The 6741-nt window shown below is 42.9% G+C and overlaps 1 long non-coding RNA gene across 1 annotated transcript; it reads left to right on the top strand.

The window, feature by feature from the left end:
- The first annotated feature begins 688 nt into the window (after positions 1-688).
- On the top strand, positions 689-5732 carry LOC138203258 (uncharacterized). The gene is made up of 3 exons (XR_011178703.1): positions 689-842; positions 5072-5135; positions 5659-5732. It is a non-coding gene; the product is annotated as an uncharacterized lncRNA (long non-coding RNA).
- The last annotated feature ends 1009 nt before the right edge of the window (positions 5733-6741 follow it).

The following is a 6741-nucleotide window of genomic DNA, read 5'->3' on the forward strand; positions in this document are numbered from 1 at the left end:
ATCACGGAGAAGACACGCTCTGAAATTTTGCAAGCACATGCTCAGCTCATTGTTACTAGCTATTGGCTGCTCCCTCTTCTTTCCTCCCTCTTCCCCAACTGTTTGTGCTCTGATGAAACCCCATTTCTGCTATGGAAAGACTTTTATTATTATCATAGCCCACATTTTGTTTTATTTTATTTCATTTTATTACCTTGCGTGCACAGTGAATTCTCATTCCCACCCCGAGACGGAATTCATGATACGAGGGGCGTTTAATATGATTTAGAGGAGATCAATACAATTTGGACTTTTATCAACGCCGGGCGATAAAATAAAATCTGACATGGTGTGGGTTTTGTGAGGGAAAAAAAACCTCTGATGGGAGCTGTGACAAATCAAGAAAACCACTGAAGGGGGGTTTATGACCTTGTGTGAGCTGACGTTTCCCCCCCCCCCCTCCCCCCCCCCCCCCCCCCCCTCCTCTTCCTCCTCTTTCTGAATTGATGCGGGGATTCCTGGTGCTATTTTTAGCCTCTTGGTCGTGGAGAGCCGTGCGTGGGTGGAGGAGAGCGAGGGAGAGAAAAGAAGCAGGAGGAGGAGGAAGAGGAAGAGGAAGAGGAGCAGCAGGGGGATGAGGAGGAGGGTGAGATGGAATAGAGAGGAGGAGAAGAGGAAGAGAGGAGAAAGAGGAGGAGAAGGAGGGAAAAGAGGAGCAGGAGTAGGAAGAGGGGGGTTCCCATGCGGACTTCAACTGCAGCAGCATCAACACAAAGCTCCCCGCTGTGAGGGCTTTGAATCGTGACCAGACAGCCAGGAAAAACAGAAAAGGGAGCGCCGTGTCATTCCCTCCACACAGGACGGTACTGCTTTCTTTGATTTAGCGTTGTTGTTTTTTTTACACCAGTTTGAATTTACAAAGGTCTTTGAAAGAGATGAGAAAGATGAGGGAGAGAAATCATGCAGTGGTATATAATGAAACTAAATATGAATGCTGATTAGGGAGTGTTCAGCAAATATACCTCCATTAATAAACATGTAATGACATATAATATAGATCTAATGCTATATTTACAGTCATTAATACAAGTGTAGGCCGGTGCATCTCAGCATTGTCATTAAAAGGATTGATTATAAATCTTGTAATCACTGAATGAAATTAAATTATTAATCTACACGTGTGTTTGTCAAAACTGAATTTAAACAGGCTGCATTTGCATTGGATGGTGTTTCCCCACGTGTCTGCAATAATCACAATGCTTCCCCTTTCAAAAGCTAATCAAGATTTCTTCATGTTTTTAGATTTGTTAAAATTGCGTACTAAATCTTCCCCCTCAGAAATGCCCGCGCTCATATTTTATGACAAGTACCCAGCAAATTAAGTCGTACAATTAGCCGCACAGTCTGAAATCGGTCAGAAAGTAGAGGGGCGCTCGGCATATGGGGAGATGTTTCATTATTTATCACCAGCGGACTATTTTTAGCTCATGCTGCGCCGTGCTGGCGTCGAGGGTTTCCGGGCACATTGATGGCAGGTTTCCCCGTCACCTGCAGGTCACACGGCGGGGGGAGACCCAGGCATACCATACAGCAAGGAAAAGAAACGCAGGCATGAGAGAGACCTCCTCCGGCTGGTTGCATTAGTCACTCAGGCACTTAATCAGAGGTGTATAATTACTGACAGAAAAAGGAGAAAAGTGCCGCATTGGCACTACGGCATGTAGGCTCTGTGTTGAGAAAAAAAAAATGAAATTACAAAACATACAGCGCCTCAATTTAAAGCTACAAAACTCTTCTCCTGCAAAAGGCCTGTTTAAATGTCATTTATCACAACCATTTTTTTTAAATGATTATTTAATGCCATTCACTATGTTCAATACACATTCAGTAATGCTTTTGCATGCAGGAGAATAGGCGGTTTAATACGTATTAATCAAAACATCTTAAATGTCTGCAGGCAGGTTTTCTTTGCTTGTCTGGTGATTTAAGTTGACTTAAAGTATATTTCATGCGACTTTTATTGTTTTTGGGTGTATATGACGATCAGCCACAGATCAGGCACGGAGGTTTTCTTTACACATTTTTAAACAAATGCTTTCTATTTTTTATGAGACTAATCTCGTTGTGTGCTGTGTTGCTGAAGTAAGCTTCCCAGGATAAAAACGGATACCTTACTACATTTCTAAAATAAAAGAATTAGTCTGCACTTCTGGGAACAAGGAATTATCAACGGGTTTTTGTTTTTTTTTCACCACAGAGAATTTAGGTGAACATAGGGGTGAAAAAACAGGGTCTTAAAAATATATACTAGAACAAGAGTAAGAGAGAAATAAAAACAAAAGATATTAAGGGAAAAGACAGATCTAGGAAACAGTGGAGGTAGGAAGGGACAAAAACGGTTATCTGATTGAGTGGGAGACGAGGGAGGGAGAGGGGAGACAGAGTGCATTAGAAATGATTGGAGGGGAGTGATAGAGATGGCGCACTGGATGGGGGTAAATTCAGATGTTCTGGATGATAATTCTGCCTTATGTCCTAATGAAAAAAAAATCCAGATGCTATCTGACTGCTGGAAAATGCTGGAGCTCTCTTCTCCTGTCTCTCTTTCTTTCCTGGGTGGGGAGTAAAGCCACCTACTCAGCTCTTGAAGGGTCCTAACTGGCTAAACACAGTGGGGGAATTAGCTTTAGCTTCTCCTTCCTGCCCAAGTGTCCTCAAGGCATGGAGAGTCTGTCTGTCTGCCCCACTCAGCACAGATGTCTGGGTTTCGGCCACCGTACCTGCCTCTGGATGTCTTCTTATCCGTCAGTCTCCATATGTGTGTGTGTGTGTGTGTGTGTGTGTGTGTGTGTGTGTGTGTGTCTTTGTCTGGCCAGCTGTTTGTCCAGTCTGTGTATTATTTGTATTCCATGTGTAGCCCTGTGCTGGTCCAGCTTTTCTCTGTCCTCCTCCCTGACAGCCCTCCCTCCCTCCCTCTTATGTCTGTGTGCATGTTGACGCTATGCCTCTGTCTATTTGACTACCTCCATTTTGCTGGACGTCTTCGCTGCTCGTAGCCTGCTGCATTCTGGGCCGTCTTGTCTGCTTCAGTGCCTTTTTTTTGCTTCTGCTCTGCTTTAGGGACAAAAAAACAAAAGAAATGTAGGGAAATAAGCTTCAGCCACACCCAAAAGCAACATTACTTTGTTAGTCACAATTAATACTAGTCAACTGCTCTGCATGTAGGTAACTGTGTCTAATTTAAAATGAAGCAGAGGGAATAGCAGAAGACTGACACAGACCCAGTTCTAATTAAGGAATTAAAGCAGCTTAGGTTTAATATGTAACAGGGTCCGTCCATCTGAGACTTTAACGATGTACCTTGAATTGGCTGTTCAGGATGCAGCTCAAAACTGACCTCCTGTTCATAATCTTCAGGCATGGTGAAATATCAGCTATTAACAGTATTGTTTTAACCTTCAAGTGACATGGTGACATTTTAAATTTTACTCTGGTATTTTTTTTTTCCCCACTAAGCAATTAAAGGCTATACAGAGTAGTTTTGACACACAACTGCCTGGCAGACCAGATAGCCGCGGCTAGCCTTTGCAAAAGCTAAAATTAAATTAACCCATTGATTATTTTTTTTTTTTACTACTTGTAAATGGAAAGTATACATTTTGATGGAAGTGACATTTTGGTAATTGAGTTAGTTATTCCACATAACTAAATGGAGCAGAAGCATCGCTGAATCATATCACAGCACAGGAAAAAACCTCAGCAAAACTTGCTTGTTAAACGAATCTTAGTAACTGATAACAAAAGTTATATTTCTTTCATTTTAAATATGAATTGCAGAACAAAGAAAATATCTAGCAAAAGAAATGCATTTAATATCAGTCGGCTGAGGACACTTGTAATAAAATACTGTATTTCTTACTTCACTGCTTCTGTAGTTCTTTGCTTATTTAAGGCAGAAGAAGCAGCAATGTGATCCAAAACAACTTTAAATATTTTATATTTTTTCTAAATTAGGATGTCCTATATTAAAGACAATGTTTAATCTACACACTGGAACAATCAGCCATATAAAACAATAGAGACTCCTTTGTTTTTAGTTGCTTGAATTGCAGAAGCATCTTCCAGACAGCTGTCGTTTCAGCCGGATGCTGTTTGTTGGCAACGGACCAGACAGATGTGCTCGCTGTCCATCAGCCCACAACATCTTCCATGTGTCACAGCCAGTCTATTTCCCCGTGGTGCTGCCTCTCTTTAAAATGTGTCACTTTATTGTTCTGATTTTGCTCTCCTCTCTGGGGAGTAGAATATGATTTCACAGAACATTAAGTGGATGGGATCTAAGGGAATAGTGCAGGAACTGGGGATGGTGGTGGTGGTGGAGAGCGACGGTGATCTGCCCTAATTAAGCCCTCTCCCCATCGCCCCCCGCCCCTCCAGCACTTTTTACTCCCACCCACCACCCCCTACACCCCGTGCTCTCTGATAGGTTGGTGACTTTCACCGTGGAGTGTGAAGGGCGAAGGAGCACTTCTCAAATCATAATCCGCCTTACTTTGGGAGAAAAAGGATTAGCAGTTGCCTGAGCAGCAGTGGCACACGTTTCAATATCCTGCGTCTGCTTAACCCTATATGTCGTCTGTATAGATGCAGAAAGAGTAAACGGACAAATTAAGGCATCATGGTTATACCCTCATGGTCTCGGAGGGTTGAAATTATACCTGACGATGAAGCAACAAATCAATTCATCCAGTCACCTCCACTCTAAATGCTGTTTAATGCCATCTCGTGTCAGCCAAAATCAAAATGTGTGATAGCTTCGTTGGTCCACAGCACAAACCATTAATTATAAAATAATGTCTCACAAATGAGCTGCCTTTGTTTTTCTTGGCCTATTATTTCCTATTGGCCTGCTTACATACCACGTGAAAGCTCACTGGTGCCGTAGACAGCAGCGGTGCAGAACTGCAGGTCCTGCCATTGAATTCATGATTTTCTCTTTGATAATGGCTGTCAGTATTGAATTTCTGAGGTCTGACAAGTGATGAGTTGTAACCAAAAAGCAAGCACATGATTGTTGTTTACCCCTGTTCAGAGCGAGACACACATCGAGATAGAGGTTGTGCGAGAGCAGCGAAGAAAACCCCACCCATGACCTGGTAAAGTATCGCCGTGATATGATTAGAGCCTACATTGGGTTTTTGCTATGATTATAGTGCACATGTGATCACATTGTTTCCCTGCGGCCTGCGTGAAAAATAGACATCACGTCTACCTGCTGTAATCTGTTAACATGGACGCCTAAATGAAAACACGCCATGCAACAACAGGTAACGCACACGCCTCGCATCCAGTGTGTCCCAGACCTTAGGTATATTATGTAAAGTAAATATATTGCGTAGATTTAATTATATTAATTTAAATAAATCCACAGTAAATTTTGCTCTCATTGACTCGAACACTGGTCTCTAGGGTGAAAGCCCCATGACCAATGAAGCTATCACACACTTTGTTGTGAGACTGGGTTGGATGTGATCTCCTCTGTTCATAATGATATGCCCTTTTTAAGCCATATTAGGGTTTCCATAGATTTCATATGAAGGCATGACCTCATATTTTCCTAAAAGCTCTGACCCAAGTAAGTGGCGCCAGGTGGATCTAAACTAACTTTGTTTTCCCCAGGGCCCGCCCAGTTATTACCCAATCATCTCCTGTCTTTCAATGCCTGGGCCTCTCTGCAGTACTGAGACGGAGGAAGACCCACAGAGGTCAAGCAGGGCTCAATGCCCCTGGATATACACGTGCTTTAAACGCACAATTCAAATGAGGAATGATTGTGAGAGGCGGAGGGAGGTAAGTGCGTTGGTAGGAAGGAGGGAGGGAATCCTGCAGCTACAACACATGCCCCCACCTGCACATCGGGCACGAGGCTCGGGCAAGCGTAGGGTGATTGATAGCGGTGCCAAGACAACATCTCGTCAGGGGCCCTGTGCACAAGGGTGCCTAGCAGAGCAATGATGGACGAGCCTGTAAACCCTACATAAAAATCGAACCCGGCATATATAACACATTCCCAGCTCCCTTTCTTAACCTGTAATGTATAGTGATAGAAATTTGTTTCGCAGTCCATTGCAGCGGACAGTGATGGATGCCAAAAAGAAAAAGAGGGAAAGGAGAAGAGGAGAGAAGGGCGGGGAGGGGGACGGCAGGGAATATGTTTTGTATGTGTTGAGATACTCTCAGTAAAGTATTCTGTGTCACTTTACTTAATGTGCTCATATATGTAGACACAAATCTAGTCAGTGCAGTCATCTATTTTATGGTTATTTAACATTTGTTAAGAGTTATATACAGTAAAGGTGTAATATATTACACATATGGCACAGTAAGTGCCAATTTTGTTTTACTACATGATGTGTAGGATTTATTTGCAGCTTTTCTAGTGGATCAGTGTGTTTAAGTGCCCACTATGTTTCAGCACGATCTTTGTCACATTCACATCTTTGTTCTTACTCTGCCTGATAATAAAAGCAAAAACAACTTCAGTGCATCACTTTTAAAGTGTCCACTGTGCTGCGGCTGTGCTGATTCCTATTTAGAGGGAGTAAAGTGACTGAGGGGGTAGCCTTCTGTGTGAAGAGCTGTGTGTGTACCGTATGAGAACACATGAAACACACACATCAATTTACTCTTGAAAACACAGTGTGCCGTTACATGACCCATTACCACGTCATACTCGCCCAAACACACGCGCGCACACACACA

This window comes from Embiotoca jacksoni, unplaced genomic scaffold, assembly GCF_022577435.1.
Source record: "Embiotoca jacksoni isolate LCO1_2020_lvr unplaced genomic scaffold, fEmbJac1.0.p SCAF_22, whole genome shotgun sequence".
NCBI classification, from domain to species: Eukaryota; Metazoa; Chordata; class Actinopteri; family Embiotocidae; genus Embiotoca; species Embiotoca jacksoni.